This window comes from Molossus molossus, unplaced genomic scaffold, assembly GCF_014108415.1.
Source record: "Molossus molossus isolate mMolMol1 unplaced genomic scaffold, mMolMol1.p scaffold_m16_p_9, whole genome shotgun sequence".
Taxonomy (NCBI): Eukaryota; Metazoa; Chordata; class Mammalia; order Chiroptera; family Molossidae; genus Molossus; species Molossus molossus.
The window spans coordinates 60,933,051-60,949,525 of record NW_023425403.1 but is presented as its reverse complement, the minus strand read 5'-3'; the positions used below and the strand labels follow the sequence as shown (position 1 = coordinate 60,949,525).

Here is a 16,475-nt window from a genome sequence, read left to right as displayed (position 1 = left end):
GCCCAGACATGGAGGCTTTACGGTTTAATTTATTATATGCCACTAAGTGTGGTCCATTTCCAGTGCCCAGAGCAGGCTGGGATGGGTGAAGGTGGTTCATGGAGACCTGCCAGGTGCCTGCCAAGCCAGCAGGAAGCTGGGCGGACGGGGCCAGGCGACGTGGAGGGAGAGCCAGCACGGAAGCCGGAGGGCGCCCCTCAGCTGGTGTGGACTGAAGGCCTTCTCCAGGCTTGTGCATTGATTTGAGGACCCCCACTAGGAGTCTCCGCGTGAGATACCTGTGGACCTCACTACTGGTAGCATTTCTCTTCATGAACTTCCTGCCCGGTCCCAGGATTAGACTTGCTATTTCACAGAAATCAGCTCACGTGGCCCCCCTGACAAGCCTACGATGTGACACCATCACGAATTTCTGACCGAGGTCAGAATGGAGCAGGGGCAGAGGGCTGGTTCGGCTGACCCCAATTACAGAACCAGCATTCCCCACTTCGCTCCTGCCCCCGTCCCCCCAAGGAACCTCCAGAGCCTGGCCAGGTCCTGTGGGAGAAGTGTGCGGGGCACAGGCCAGCCTTGGGACGCCACACACAGTGGACGTCGCCTCCTCTCCCAGGCCCCAGGTGTCACTTATCACACTGGCCCCTCAATGGGCTGAACATTAACGGACGACCTATGGAATTAAGTCATGTTTCCAAATGTTCTTTCTCCTGAGGTCCACGTGCCCAGAAGCACCTGGCTGATTCGGCGAAGCTGCCACTAACACCCTCGCCCACCGACTCAGGTCCCTGAGGAGAAGGGGTGTTCTATGGCTCTGCTCCTCCTCTGAGCACCTCCCGCGGTGCCCAGCGAGGCGGAACCTGCCGGCTGTGCTGTCTGTTTGTCTAGTCCACACCGGGCGGAGCCTTCCTGCACACCTCCTGCTGAAGTCCAGCCAGCAGGGTGGGAACAGGGCGTCCACAGGGGTCAGGTCAGGGTCAGGATAAGAAAGCCACAGGGAGATTCCAGTCTCTCCGGGGATGACAGGGTACAGAGCCGCCCACTCTGGCCGGTTCAAGGGCTCCTTTGGGCTCACACTGGCCTGATGTCTCCACAGGAGGAAGCCCTAAGCAGCCAAGCTGAAGACAGCCGGCCCCGAGAGAGCCTGAGCAGACCTCCAGGGGGGAGGCGGGGAGGGAGAGGCAGCAGGGAAGACCGAGAGCCAGTGTAAGCGTGCCCGGCGACCGGCACACACACATCCTTCACAGGTAAACCAACGTCTCGCTCCCTCTTCAGAAGCTGCGACGCTTGGGTTTCAGTAAAAGCAAATAATGTCAACCCTGAGTTGTGTATGCGATGACATGATAGCCACCCTCTCTCTGGTTCTGGGCCGAGCTTCCTGCCAGGCTGAGTCCCCAACAGCATGCTGCACTGGCCACCTGTTGGGTCCCTTTGGGAGCAGGGCCAAAGTCCCCCAACAGCTGGCCCCCCAGAGTTCCACAATTTTATGTTCTGAGGTGTCAGCACCTTTGCTTTCTTTGAAGTAGCGGTTACGGCTTGCGCATCCCACACATGCACACACCACATACAAAACCACACATACCACAGACACAGACACATCACACACACAGACAACCCCCTCCACCCAGGAGCCCACTGCTGTTTGGAAATAAAGGAGATTTTTCTGACAGCTCTTTTCTTTTCTTACTCATTCCAAAACAACCACGTGTCAACATTAAAGAACAATAACTCCAAGATCAGGGAAATCGATGCAAACAATTTCTATAGACGCCATTCCTTCCTGGCTCCAGGGGCAGAAGGCACGCCGGGGCAGGTGCTCACGTGTTCTTTCGTCTGCATCTGCTCTCAGAAAGCTGCTCACGGAACACAGCACACAAGGAAGGACGGAGGTTCCTATCACCGACACCAGGTGCCTTCCAGAAACCCCAGGTCTCCAAAATTCTTCCCTAAACTGTAGGTGTGCATATTTATTCCCACTTTCTAAGGATCAAGAATTCTGTAAGTCTAAAGCACAAGAAGTTACATAAACCTTCCTCAAAATATCCCCATCAAACAAAAACAATGACACACAGTGAGAATGTGGGGCTGCTGGGGTGAAGGGGACCATGGGAGGGCACACTCATCTCTCCCTAAGCCTCACCCAGGTGGCCCCCAGGACTGGCTCCCTGCTAGCCAGATGGGTGGCACCGAGCACAGCAGGGACACAGGGGGCTTAATGGACACTGCCCCACTGGGAGCCTGGCCCGGAGCCCCATGCTGCTCGGACACACACAGGAGACAGGGAGAGACGCAGCATCGGAGAGAGACAGAGAGAAGGCTGAGACAGTGGGGAGAGTGGGGTGGAGGAGGGGTGGGAGGGAGAGGGAGGTGGCAGCTCAGGGTTTGGTGGTGGCAGGTCAGTCATGCACATCTGTCAACCTCATCGATTTCATGAGTGACAGGATGGGGGACCTCTGAGCCTGGAAAGAGGTTGTGGTTCAAACGTGCCACCTTCTTCAGCTCAGGTTCTCGATGGCCTTGTGTACAGTGAATATGCGTGGTCTCTCCCACGCTACTCCCTTCTTATCATTACTGTGCCTGGGCCCAGCTCCTGACCAGCAGGTGCCCAAGTTCCCGCCTGGCTCCCTCCCCATCCAGCCCGAGCAGAAGTGACAAAGGAAGAGGCATGTGACCTTGTTTGTAAACAGCAGGAGCTGATGAGAAGAAGCAGCCAGCTACACAAACCTCAGAAGAGCCACCACCTCTGGAAGTCACTCCACAGTATCACTGAGAGAGATTTACTATCACGCGCACTAACAACTCTGTTTCTTCATAAATCTAGCAAATGCATTTTTTTATTTTTTTGTAGGAACACAGCAAATTATTTTCAGAGACTGGGCAGAAAACCCTCTAACCCTTAAAGTACACCAAACTCCCTCAGGACATTTATTCAAAAGCACATCTATCTTTAAAAATAAAGCATGTGTTAGAAAAACCACTAAGAATTTTTAATGGAAAGTTATAAGAATTAAAACTAGTATTTAGCTAGAAAAACAAATGGAGATCTAAAACAATTACATATAGCCACCGTGAAGAATTCCCCCACAATCAAGTACCTGTGGTTATGGGGTGGCAAAGACATCTGGCCGACTTCATGTTTGTGAAATTTCTTAAATTCTGGACAATAACTATATTCTGAGAAAGCATTCTTTTTAGGGATCCTTCCAGCATTGTCACCGTGATACTGACTTCAAAATGAAAACAATCACTTTTCATTACGCGTACAAGTGCTTATGTTCTGGGTTTAAAAATAAATGACTGAGCTTTTCAGTGCAGCCACCTGAAGTAAGCTGTAATCCCCCGAACCTTACCTGTCAGGGAAATTCATGTACTCAGCATTATTCAAAAACTCAGTCTCTTCACCATAAAACTGGGAGCTTTAGGTGTTTACTGTTGCCACGAATGGCTCAGGTCGAACCAATTCATTAAGATTTACTAAAATACTTATTTTAGGAATTATTCATCAGTCCTTGGCAGAAGCATCCGCTGGAAAATGTACCTATGACAAATCACTTCACGACGCGTGCTGTTTCTCCCTTAGGAACGCAGCAAGGAGACCCGCACTGCCCTCCCCTCGGGCCCAAGCAGGGGCTCTCTCCTCCAGGGTCTTTGTTCTCAGTCTCCGGGGGGGGGGGGGGGCCTGAGTCAGAAGGGCCTCTCCTCCAACAAAGTCGGGCGCAGGGATGACACATGAAGACCACACAGAACCACCCCAGACGGCCCCTCGCTGTCCGCAGACTTAAACAGCCCAGTCTGAGCCCTGCCCCCCGTAGAGCCCCTCATCGGTGCACATTGTGCACAAGGAGCCGGCAAATGAGACCAGTCCTCACACCCCCAGGCTCTGGGGCTCCCTGCCTGTGCCCCACAAGCACTGTCTGTAAAAGAGCTTCTGTAAAAGAGCTGGAACAAAGGGGCCCTGCGAGTTCATCCCAGCATCCGGGGTGAGTGTGGGGTTGTGCACCTTTACTCCAGGGCAGAGAAGCCCCAGGCAGGGAGGGAGGCCAGGTGGCCACAGCCCCAAACCAGCCGGTGATGCCAGACATCCCCACCCCGCAGGGAGCAGGACTCCCTTTTCGACCTCCATTGGCACCACCCCAGTCTGGATCCCTCTTACAAGGCCAGACAGAGCCTGGTTCCTCTCTGTAGCTCGCCGATGGGGTGACATGCTCAGCCATCCCAGAAGGTCCCTCGGCCTCGCTCTCCCTGCACACCATCAATTCACAGCGAGCGCCAAAGCGCAGGCTTGACGCACCTGTGCTGGTCTTCAGGAGGAGCCACAGCCCGGAGATGTCCTGGGACAGTAAAGAGATGAGACTTAAGGTCATGCTGTCGCCCGCCAACGCGCCGGCGTCAGGAGGCGGCGACCTGCCTCCAGGAACGCCCGTGCTGGGCGCACAAAGGAAGGCTGCAAGGCTCCATCTTTGGGCTGGCCGCCCGCAGCCGGCCGCCAAGGGGACTCAGACCCCTGGTGCTCTGCAGGGCTGCCTGCCCAGCCTGCTCCCCCAGGGCCTCGGGTTGGCTGTCCCTGAAGCAGAAGCCCTGGGCTGTGGCTCACTTATTCTGCCTGTGGACAGTTAACTGTTGAGACCCCAGCAGCACCGAGGCTCCTGCAGCCGCAGCTCCAGCCCTGCGTGTCGCCCGTCCAGACCCTCCCTGCAGGAGCCCCGCGCTTAGCCACTGTCAGTCCGCTAAGCCCGGCAGGGGCTGCCACCAAGGGGCAGGGTCTGGACCTTTTGGCCCAAAGACACCTCCCCAGGACGAAGACATGCTGGAGAGCAGCACACTTAGGAGGCTGCGTGATGCTGCTCTTCCATGTCTGTCCATCTGAGCTCCTCAGAAAGCTGTGTGCACGCCCTGTGTTCCTGTGGGACAGAGGGTCCTGACTGGCTGACTATAGAGCGCCCCCCAGGGGCTGAGAACATGGAAGATATAATAAAGGTGATGCTCCTTACGTGGGGGTCCCCGGGGAGCTTGTTAAAGTGCAGGTTTTGATTGGGGGGTGAGGGTGGGGATGAGATTCTAACAAGCTCCCAGGTGATAGGAGGCTGCTAGTCTGCAGACCAGATTTTGAGCAGGAAGAACCCCAGGGGCAAAGGGGACCGGGTGCTTGAGTCCAGTGCTGGCACTGACACACCTGGAGAGAACAGTCCTTTAAGCTGGACTAGGAATAGGTTTTGGCTCACGTGTGAAGGCAGGCCCTGGGCAGAAGTGTTCCCAGCCATTGCGGGTTTTGTTCCGGCATCTGCCATCAGCATATAATGTTGCAGACACACTTCCCCCTGCCTGGGCTCTGGGCAGAGAACCCAGGTGGAGGCCATCGAGTTCTGCAGGCTCACACTATCGGGGCACCTGTCACTGCAGCAGCAGCTGACATACACCCAGATCCGTACCTCCCTTCTTCCTTTATGTCACGTAGCTCTGGTTCTGACCTGGGCTTTGCGGGATAATTCCAGTCATTTTCTTTGTAATGGCTCCTCCTCAGCCTGACGTGGCAGACTATTACACAAGCACTCTTACGGCTTGTCCCCAGGGACCGGGAGCCTCGAGACATTCGAGTAGATCAGGGTGCCAGCTCCTAGGGTGGTAGGCTAGGCCTTTTATAGCCCAACTCCTGCGGCCAGACTTCGCTCACATTACCCTCCCCTATGTCCCCTGGCTCATGGCTTAGGTAGGTAGGTCCCTGCCATGCTGAGTACAACCCCCTCCTGAAACCTGCTCAGGGATGGCTGAGGCCTGACCTCCGACGGGGCCATGACGGCCCAAGTCCAGCTTTACCCTCCTGCCCAGAGCTCCTGGCAAGGCGCCCCCATGGCACCTGGTGCCAACAGACACCTCTGCATTTAGCTCAGCGGTGGGCGCACTTTGAATGACTAAGGGCAGTCAAAGAAGTTGACTGTTCTGAGAGAGATGCTATGAGACCTGGAGCTCTTTTACCAGAGGTGACGCTATTTTAAACACAAGGACGGAGGTGTCACGTGGGCAGAGGGAGGGGCTACGGTGACATCCACCTGACCGCACACCCGATTTATTTCTCATGCTCCTGACCCCGTCCCGCTCCCCATTCATAGTCTCCCTGTGGGCCAGGCCTCATGACTCTGGGCACAGACAGATGCCCAAGTGACATGAAGCAGCAGGATGTGTTGTCAGGATGGCAACGACAGCCACACTGCTCACTGCCATTCAGCCAGAGGCCGTCTGCGCCCAGGCAGGGGAGGCCGGCCGACCGGCACCCGGCACGCCTGCTCCCTGCGGAGGAGCGCTCACCTGCGCCCTGGGTCTGCAGGGGCTGCCAAACCCCAGGCCGTGCTCTTGAAGAGCTCTGGTGGGCAGGCCCAGAGCGCCAGGGCTGCGCCAGACGGGAGCAGCATGCCTGGGAAAGCACAGGCTGGGGCTCGGCCCCAAATGCTCCCTCCGTCCTTTCTTTCACCCATTCTAGAGCAACTCCCTAGGAGCAGGCTAGGCCTCGGCCGCCCTCAGCTCCTGACTGCTGGTGACTAAGGGCTTCCTTAGCTGGAAAGAAACGCTGGACACTGTGCTTCACTATCGACGAGGCTTGTTTATTCATTTGAGAAAATCCAGCCTTACTGGTCAAAATTGGCAATATGTAGCACACATGCTAGGCATCATACTTTAAACACACACAACATGTCAAGGACTGCTTTACAAGTTGGCCCAGCGCAGAAACATGCAGCCTGAAGTGCACGGGCTCCTCTGGGCCTGGCTGCACCCCGAAATCCTGCCCAGCTGAGCTCAAATGTTTATAGGAACACGACATTAATCCTTCCTCACACAGAGATACAAGAAAAGCTAACCAACACATCGAAAAGTCTCCCCATGGGCAAAACAGTGTCCCTTCGAACCTTAGAAAACTATTTGTGTAGCTTTAAATAGTCTCTGGGCCCTGAATCACGCAAACAACAGAACCAGCGTGCTGTGTGCTCCCCAGTCATTTCCTCTGGATGAGAAACTGGGAGGAGCCAGCCTTGATTCACCAGGTGCGCCCTTATTTGCTGAGGCCTTTCCTCACCACCTGGCCTTGTTTCATTGTCATGGCAACCAGGTGAGGCAGGTGTCGCTGCTCAGTAAAGCCTCTGAAAGAAAGGAAAACTGAACACAGTGGTCACTTAGTCCTCCCCACACCCGTGGGCCCAGCCGGCCACTGTCCTCCTCCCATGTCCTCCTCCTGTATCCTCACCATCCTCCTCCTGTGCCTTTCTCCTGGGTCCTCTTCTTGCACCCCGCTCCAGCACCTCCTCCCCTGTCCGCTCCCCAGTCCACTCTGCCCAGTTTCCTCACTGACCTTCTTTGGCTCCGAAATCATCACAGCCCTCGCCTTCATACTCTCAGTTGCTTCCCTTTAGGGGTTCTGTCCTCAGTTCTCATGTTCTGCAGGCCTTGTCCAATCAGCTCTCCTAGGCCCCCAAAGTCAACCCACTGTTGCAGGATAAAAAGAAGACTTCTTGGAGTGGCCTGCAGGCCTGCAGGGGCTGACTGGCGCGGCTGTCCTGCTGTCCTTGACCACCCACCTCCGACTCCCCACTTCCACAACGAGCTCCAGCCATGGAGCATGGCAGTGCCCCTGAGCGAGGTGTACAGGTGCCTCTCCATCCTCGGGCCACGTGCCACCACGGCATGAGGGATCTGAAGGAAGGGCTTGTGGGGGCAGTATGTCCCCCAGGCAGCTCTCAGCACACAAAAGCACCTTAGTTCCATGTACCTGATTAAGGGAATCTGCAGACTATATTGTCCAGTTTAAACTAAGGTTCACCAAAGAACCAAGTGGCCTAAGCGAAGACAAGTCAGACTAACACAGCAAGTACAAATGAACAAAAGATGACAGGGAGTCCGGTAAAATCTGGCAAGACAGTGCCCAAAACAATGAAAACTCTCCAGTCAGTGTGTGTCATTATAAGTGAGAAAGCAACCCTATTTTCCACTAGGTTGAGAGCATCTTCCCAAGAAGATAATTTTAGGTGTGCCATTTATAAAAACTCATGTGCACAAAAGGCAAGTTTCTTAACAAAATAATCTAATTGAATAGTTGTATATAGTGAGTTTTAAACCCAGTAAACATAAACCAATGAAAACATAAGCATTTAACACCTCCTACTTAGTTATAAGAACAACAGATTAGCATAAAGAAAGATAGATATGTCCTTGACATCAAGGAAAAGGGAGACTCATCAGCTCAATTTCAACACCATCTGCATAATTGCTGAAGGAAACCGAGGATCAAGATAGAGAACCCAGCCTCCTGCATGAGCTCTCATTTCAGCCAGGATGGCTAGGAAAACAATTTCATTAAAACTGAAACACGCTGGTGTAGAATCTGGCTTTGATTCATTACATCAGATGTGGAAAAACTATGAAGCATATTGAGTCACATGACTCTTACTTAAAACATATTTTGTAATGAGAGCGAACATGTTTTTTCATACGATTAATACAATTAAAAAGCATTAGTATTTGACCTCTCACCGTTCAAACATCTTGGATCTTTGAATGTATAGCTGACCCCTGAACAACATGGGTTTGAACTTTGAGGGTCCACTTATACCTGGATTTTTTTCAGTAATTACATACAGAACTGTAAAAGTATTTCTTCTTCCTTACAATTTTCTCAATAACACTTTCTTTTCTCTAGCTTACTTTATCATAAGGATATAGTATATAATATATATATAACATATAAAATATGAGTTAATTGATTGTTTATGTTATCTATAAGGCTTCTGCTAAACAGGAGGCTATTAGTAGTTACGTTTGGGGCAATTCAAAAGTTATATGAGGATTTTGCCCAGCCAGTGTGGCTCAGTGGATTGAGCATCGTCCCATGGACTGATAGGTCCTGGTTCAATTCCTGGTCAGGGCACATGACCGGGTTGTGGGCTTGATCCCCAATAGGGGCGTGCAGGAGGCAGGCGATCAGTGTTTCTCTCTCACATGGATGTTTCTATCTCTCTTTCCCTCTCTCTCTAGAAAATCAATAAAAACATCTATCTATCTATCTATCTATCTATCTATCTATCTATCTATCTATCATCTATATCTATATCTATATGTTATATGCAGATTTTTGATCACCTGGGGGATTGGCACTCCCAACCCACATTTTATTTCGTAATTAGCAGAGAAGTACTTGTATGAAATTTATAATTTGTCACATAGGGAATGGGATGCACACAGATGCGTTTTCCTGACAGAAGCACAGACCCCCCGGATTAGAGACCACCATACATGCTCCTGCACTCTCTTACTCCCGGCCTCACCCCTCCATACCCTTCTCCTGGTCACTGCAAGCCCACCGCCAGGGCGCCACAGTGGTTCCTGACCCCGAGGCTGGGCCTGGACCAACCCGCCTTCCCAAGGGGCCGTCATGTCCTGATTCCTTTCCCTGAAGAGGATTTGGGAATAGAAGCTAAGTCAAACCACCCATGGTCTTTGTGGCACTGAGTGTGGTCTCTGCTTTGCACCGACCTGGTCCCCTGTCCTTCCCAGCCCTACCAGCCCCCAGGTCCCACCTGCTGGCTCAGGGGTCTGGCCAGGCCCCTCAGCTCCATGCAGCTCTCTCTTCGGATTTCTGAATCTGCCTTCTGAGGTTTCTGTAGGTTTTATGTTCAGTTTGAGGCCTGGGCTGCGGTCTTCTGTACCGGCAGGTGGGGTGGCCTGCCCTTCCCTGAGCTCCTCACATGCTGGTCCTCAGCACTGGTTAATGGGCTCTCACACCAAAGGCTCTTCCGCACCCCCAAACCCAAGACGTTTACACCCTCAGGGCCTACGTTCACAGTGAGCATGGCCAGGGGTCATCTCCTCTCCCCCAGGTTTCCCTGCGTGTTTTTCCTTCTGCCAGGATGTCCAGCCCACGCGTGTGCAGTGCAGAGTCGCGGGCTCCCTGGGACATTGGGACCACAGACTGCACCTGGGGAATCACACTGGGATACGGAGCTCCAGGGGGCCTCTGCGGAGTTCAAGTGGCCAAAGGTGCTGGGGAAGGACTGACACCCCCTTTTTGGAGGGGCTGGCTTCTGTCTGTTTTCCACATCACTTTGCATAATGGGCAGCCAGAGACAAGGACACATGGCATCAGGTGTCCAGTCAAATCATCCACACAGAAGCGAGGACACATGCGTCCGCCCTCCCTGCATTAGCTGTGGCAGTGCTGAGAGTCTCCATCTCCGAGCCAGGGCCAGGGCAGAGCCGACGCTGAGCCATCGAGGCTGGGCCACCAAGAGCGCCCTCTTGAGGGCAAGCTGGTTCTCTGCTTTCTAGCAGGCTTCCCTTCAAACTTCAAACCGATTCTGGCAGCCTGACCAGCTTGGTCAAAAAAGTCACCATCATGCTCCAGGACAGCGCAAACCCAAACTCCTCAGCAGGCCTCCAGAGGCATGGTCCTCCCAGGCCCCCTCCTGGTCCCCTCGCCCTTGCCCCAGCCCTAAGCATCCCGGCTCTCTGCACACCACTCAGCAGTGTATCTTGTACTTCTGTGTCCAGTCCCAAGGTCGGTTCATGCTTCAAGCGTCCCTTCCAATCACAGTGGCGATGAACGCTTTGGGACTGCCCGGAGCGGGGATCAGAGCGGCTGTGGGGACCGTTCCACTTACATGATCTTCTGTGTAGTCCTCACTGTTATTTTTGCTGGTGTTTTACGTTGCACATACTACATGTGCATGGAAGTCACAGTGTGGGTGCACACTAACGTTTTACTTGGGGGTACAGGAACACGGAAATGGCCAGAGCGCCGCGGGTAGGCCCAGTGGAAGCCAGTGAAGGCCTGACGACGTGGCTGGAACTCAACAGGAGGGACTCAGGACCCCTCGCTCGGGTTCCAGAGCAGAAGCATCACCCACAGGTCTGGGCAGCACCCCTGCCTGGTCCCCATGAGCCAAACAGGAAGACTCTCTTTGTCTGACTGGAAAAACAGACACAGACTCTCCAGACACCAGGCTCCACAATGAGCTGCTCCCTCCTTCCGGGCGGGGCTGGCACCCGGTGTTTATCAGACCTGATCCATCAGCCTCACCTCCCAGGAAGCGGGAACAACTGCTCTATTTTTTTCCACACAACTGTGACCTGGATAGAAAACGACCTGGGCAGGGAAGAGCATTCTCCTCCTCCTAGATCAACACTTCATGTCACAACCCCAACAATTCCAGGTGGGTGCTGTGGGTACACATGGCAGACAGCAAACACAGCTGGAGCCTTAGGTTAAATAAAATGCCACCGTAGCCGGATTTAGGAGGGTGCAGAGGTGTCACGTGCTCTTCTGGGTTGAACTGTGGTCATCTCGGTCCCAGGACCCACCAAGGCTCTCGATGGGAATTCTGGGTGCTAAATCTGACCACTGAGCTGGGTCCCGGGGTCCTCCGTGGAGAGGAGCAGGACAAGGTGACCTCATACTTCAGGGCTCACACTTACTGCTCCATCCATGGAATGGCAGGACCCCAGCCGCAAGGCACAGAGGAAGGCAGCCCCAGGCTGGACCCCTGCAGGGACCCCAGCCCATACCTGGGGGCTGGAGGTGGGGACCAGCTGCAGCAGGGGTGCCAGCGTGTCTGAAGGTCTGAGCCAGTTTCGTGGGGGTGGTGGAGAGAGGAGCAGCTCAGATTCCAGGCAGGAGGCTCGCCCATACAAGCCAAAATGTGGAAACACAAGCAGCCCTGTGCTTGAAAGTAGGTGGGTGCTACCAGGTGTCAGCACTCGAAGAGCTAAGGGAGCAGGCGCCAGATCTAGGCACTGGGCTCCCCAAGGAGCCTGCACCCAAATGTCCATTGGATCCACGTCCGGGGAAGGTGGTCCTGGGATGCCAGGGCAGATGGAGGAGATCCATGCGGCAACAGGACACCCTTAGGAGGGATGCCATGCACTTGCTAAAAGCCGCTTTCCAAAATAAGTTTCACATGATGGGACACACGGGGAAGTCGTAGTACAAACGGCGTGTGGTCTGCTCACGGTCTGCTGTCTGGACACTCAGAACCAGGCAGGAAGGGGCTCAGGGTTACCAGTAACGACCCAGGCTGGCTGCATTGCAGAGACTTTGGAAAACTTCGTTTCTATTTTTAAAACTCTCTGAAGTAGAGAGAGGTGTTTTATGTTTCTATTTAACCTTTGCACTACAGAATGTAACTAAAATGTGTTGAGAGGCTCAGGCCGAACCTGGGGCTCCAAAAGAGACCTAATTATTCTGGGAAAGGAGGAGGGAGGCATGACCCTGGGAGGGGAACGGGGCATTTTGGGAAGAGTTCCGGAGCTGGGATCTGGTTAAGATCACCCCAGATCCCTGTTGGGACAGGATAAAAGCCCGTGCCATGTGGCCAGGTTTGGGGGCATCTGGGGTGCACTGAAGGGAATGTCCTGGTATTGCCTTGTTCATGTGGGGTATGCCCAGGACTGAAGGGGCTCTGGGTCAGGATCACCTACTGCCTCAGAATTCACGGCCCGCACATCCAACACCAGCACATGGAGGATTCTCTGCTGCTCCCCAGTTATCTCTTCTGACACAGAGAGGGATCCTCACCTTCCGGCAGTGAATGGGGAGCTCCCTTCTGCAGGTGAATGGGGTTAAGAGCTAAGCTGAGGTGCCCGTGCTAGCCAGCCGTGGGGTCAGAATCTGCTTCTCCACCTCTCAGCTGCCTCCTGCTCTCCCTCCGCGAGTCGACAGACAGAGGGGTGGCTGCCGCCCAAAAGTGACCAAGAGGGAACAAAGCTGAAAGCCCTGGCGGACATCATCTTAGACCAAACAGATGATGGGCTTGGAAATATGACAACAATAACATTGCAATGCTGGCAGTTCTTACGCCCTGGCTGCAGAGGGCTCTGTGCTAAGCTTTCCAGGTTGTCTTCCTTCATTCCTCTAGGGACACAGTCAACAGGCAGCGGCATTTACCAGCGCAGCCTGGAGCCGAGAGCTGAGAGTTGAGTGCTTGGGCTGAGTCCCGGCTCTGTGCCTCAGTGAGTTTGTCTGCAAAGTGGGGTGATGGCAGCCACTCACAGGGTTGTTACAAGGATAATATAAACTTGAGCTTGGGGAGTAGTGCTGGGGACACGGGCAAGCCACCAAATGAAGCTATGTCCTGGTGAAGATGGGAGGAACACACACACAGATGAGCTCCATATACCTCAGATAATGTTATGTGAAATGGAGAAAAGATGAGACTGGGAAAGCTGACTGAGAGAGAGAGAGAGAGAGTGTGTGTGTGTGTGTTTGGGGTCATCCCTGACAACTGACCCTGGGCAAACACCTAGGGGTGCCAGCAGCCCTCTGAGGAAGGTGTCATCATTCCCATTTTACAGATGATAAGACTGAGTCCCTTGTCTCACCTCACAGAGAGGAAGGGGCTGACCCAGGACCTGAACCCAGCAAGATGGTTCCAGAGCAACCTCCGTGGCACACCTGGACCCACACCAGCTGACCTGGGCCACCCAGAGCCTCCCTGGGGTGCGTGCAGGAGGCATCAGACCTCGGCTCCTGGTAGAGGTGATCTCAAGGAGAGGATGGGCACCCCAGAGAACACAGACATTCTGTGTTTACGGCAAGACTTCCTCCGGGGAGGACGAGTATTGCTGTGGCTCTCACTGCAGGACCTGACAAGGAGGGCCGTGGGGTCCATTGGTCACTGAGTGAGGCCTTACCCATGTCCCTAATCAGTGGAATGAGTCGAGTGGGATCACCGAAGGTGAATATAACGTCTTCAAGTATTTCTTAAAAGTATTCCCCCACCTCAGAGGCTTTTACAAGTGCAGCTTGCAGACGCACGTTGAGAATGCCCCTTGAGCCCCAAGGCCAGGCCCTGCGCCTCCCTGGCTGTGCCGCCCTGCTCCTGCCCCACGAGCCCTCCAACTCAGACATGCGCTTGCTACCCAGCGTCCATGCCCCGCACACTGGGCTTCTTCACGTGTCGGGGACAAGAAGGTGGTGGAGATCTGGACAAGGAGCAGAGTTCTGAGGACGTCTCAAAGCCTGGCTGGGCGGACAGTCTTCCCCCTGCACTCCACTGCCGGTCACCACGGGACAGAGTCCCTGATTTCAGAGTGTTCTCCTCTAGACTCTTAGAGTCCCTGCAGTTGACTCTATTCCGGGTCAGGATTCTTGTTCTGCCCTAAACCCCACCCCTCACCCCCAAGCTGACATTTCCTCTTTCTCTTTCTGCTTTGCATTCCTTTGGACAACTGTGAACTCTACTCTTCTTCATAGACCAGATTCAACCCTTTGAAGACACCCTAGTGCTCGTTGTTCGTACTGTTGTGACCAGGCCAGCGTATCTTTCCTGGGGGGCTGAAGCTTACTTCCTCCATCGGTGGTCACGGAACACGCGGGTAACCAGCAAGTACTAACAGCAAGGACTATGGTGACACGTAAATACACGAACTGGGGAATCTCGGCACATCCAAGCTCCAGGAGAAGGTCCCACCAACAGGCCTCTCTCACCCCATCCTGGGCGTGGACGGCCCCCCAGAATCCCGGCTAAGGAGAGACTCTACTACCAGGACTGACGGGATGTTCAGGAACCATCACACCTAGAACATCCAGGAAAGGTTTCTTCACGTTGGTTAATCACCTTGGAAAGGTGTTTTATTCCAGAAATTTTCCAAGGCTGGACTTTTGCTTTCAGATAAATTTGAGACACAAACCAGCCAGAAGTGCAGACAGAGAGGCAGCTCGGGGCGGACTGGTCATCGGCCTCCAGGAAGTCAAGGGTTCCCCAGTTTCCCACAGCAGGTGGTCGACGGGCTGAAAACAGACAACAGAGCAGGAGCTTCGGGGCCGAGCTTTCACTGAGAGGCCATTGTGGACTGTCACGTGGTTGTGGGAAATTGCAGAGAAATCCTGTGGCCCTAACTTCCCCAGTGGTGATGTCTTGCAAAACGACAGTGAAACTACAGTAGGACATCATCTCTCCAACCCCCACCACCTCTTTCTCTTTCAAGTGAAGCAGTGTATCATTTTTGTATCTGTTGTTGTATATATGTGTATTTTCACGTCAGAGGGAGAATGACCAGTCAAGTAAGCTGCTGATCTTTCCGTGTTCCCCAACATCCTTACTCACCTTCAGTTCCAAGAAAGATAAATGCCCAGCCAGACAGACACATCTGAACTGAAGCAGTTCCCCATGTGTTTGTAACGTCATGCATGCGGCTGATCTTTCCCCAGTTCAGACCTACATTCAAGCTCCCACAACATTGCCAGTTTTAATATGGGCTCCATCACCTCATCCCCCTGCCCTGACATCTGTCTCCGTCAATGGCACCACCATCCACCTCCAAGCCAGAGGTCTTAGAACCGTCCTTGATGACGTCTCATTCGCTCTCCCTATAAAACATCACCAGTTCTGTCTGTTCTTCCCCCCAAGTCTCTCCAGTGGCTCCCCACTCTGCCCCCTTCTGCTGCCGTTGTAGTTCAGCACCTCATTAACTGTGAGCTGGAAGGAGCCAGAGGTTCTAAGTAGCTGCTTCCCCATCTCTAGTCTCTCTCCCTCTACACCGTTCCCACATTTCCTTACTGAACAGAAGCTTCCCTTTGCATCTCTGCTTAAAGCCCTTGGGTCTCTGGTTGAAAGTCAAGTTCCTGGACAGAAATTCCCCACCTGCCTGTCTGGCTACTGCCCCTGCCACTCGGAACCACGCCCATCCTGGGATGTCCCATCCATTGTCTCCGGCCCCTTTCCCATGTTGTACTGTAACCACCACAGACCACAAGCCCCTCCAGGACCGGAAGCCGCCCTGACCCCTCCCCTTCCCAGGAGCTGAGCTCGAGCTGGTGCTCGGCACCTGTGGGTGGACAGAGCCAAGGCTACCATTTGAGCCTTTTTGTATTTGCCCGGGGCCTAAGCGCTGTGCAGATGATGTGAGGTGAACACCAGTTGTCGACAGAAAGCATTTTCTTTTGTTTTATCCTCACCTGAGGACATTTTTGCATTTATCTTCAGATAGAGTGGGAGGGAGAGAGGGAGGAAGAGAGAGAGAGAAAAAGAAACATCGATGTGAGAGGGGCACCTCAAGTGGCTGCCTCCTGCACGACCCCAACTGAGGCAGGGGACAAACCGAGGTACGTGCCCTTAGCGGGAACTGAACCCAGGTCTCTCTGGTCCGCAGGCTGACGCTCTAACCGCTGAGCCAAACCAGCCAGGGCCAGAAAGCATTTTCTTTTATCATATTCAGAGCTCAACTATAATTTAAAAGTCAGCGTTTTTAAAATCAGAATGTTAAGTAGACTTTTCGATGTTTTAGATGTTATGCTGATTTACAATGAATATAGAAGTCCTAAGGCAATTTAAACATAATGGATAGAGTAGCTGTGAAATGTTAAGAAGAAGGGAAAATTAAGTGCCATGGCCCCCTGCCCCCCAGAAAAACCCAAACCAGAACATTCTGTATCAGTTTCACAAAGAAGGAGACCTGGTGAGAACGGCCGTCCGCTCCCTCTTCAGCTGGCTCGGCTAACTACC

At 53.5% G+C, this 16,475-nt stretch overlaps 1 protein-coding gene across 5 annotated transcripts in view; it reads right to left on the bottom strand.

The window, feature by feature from the left end:
* Window positions 1-16,475, bottom strand: part of MCF2L (MCF.2 cell line derived transforming sequence like) — a 116,329-nt gene that overhangs the window by 70,027 nt on the left and 29,827 nt on the right. The window contains exon 1 of one of the 5 annotated variants that reach the window (XM_036249715.1): window positions 4,286-4,342. The exons of the other annotated variants lie outside the window; for them this stretch is intronic. The gene's annotated coding sequence lies outside the window, so the exon portion shown is untranslated. Of the gene's footprint in view, window positions 1-4,285; window positions 4,343-16,475 lie in introns of those variants that run through there. 5 annotated transcript variants of the gene reach the window in all.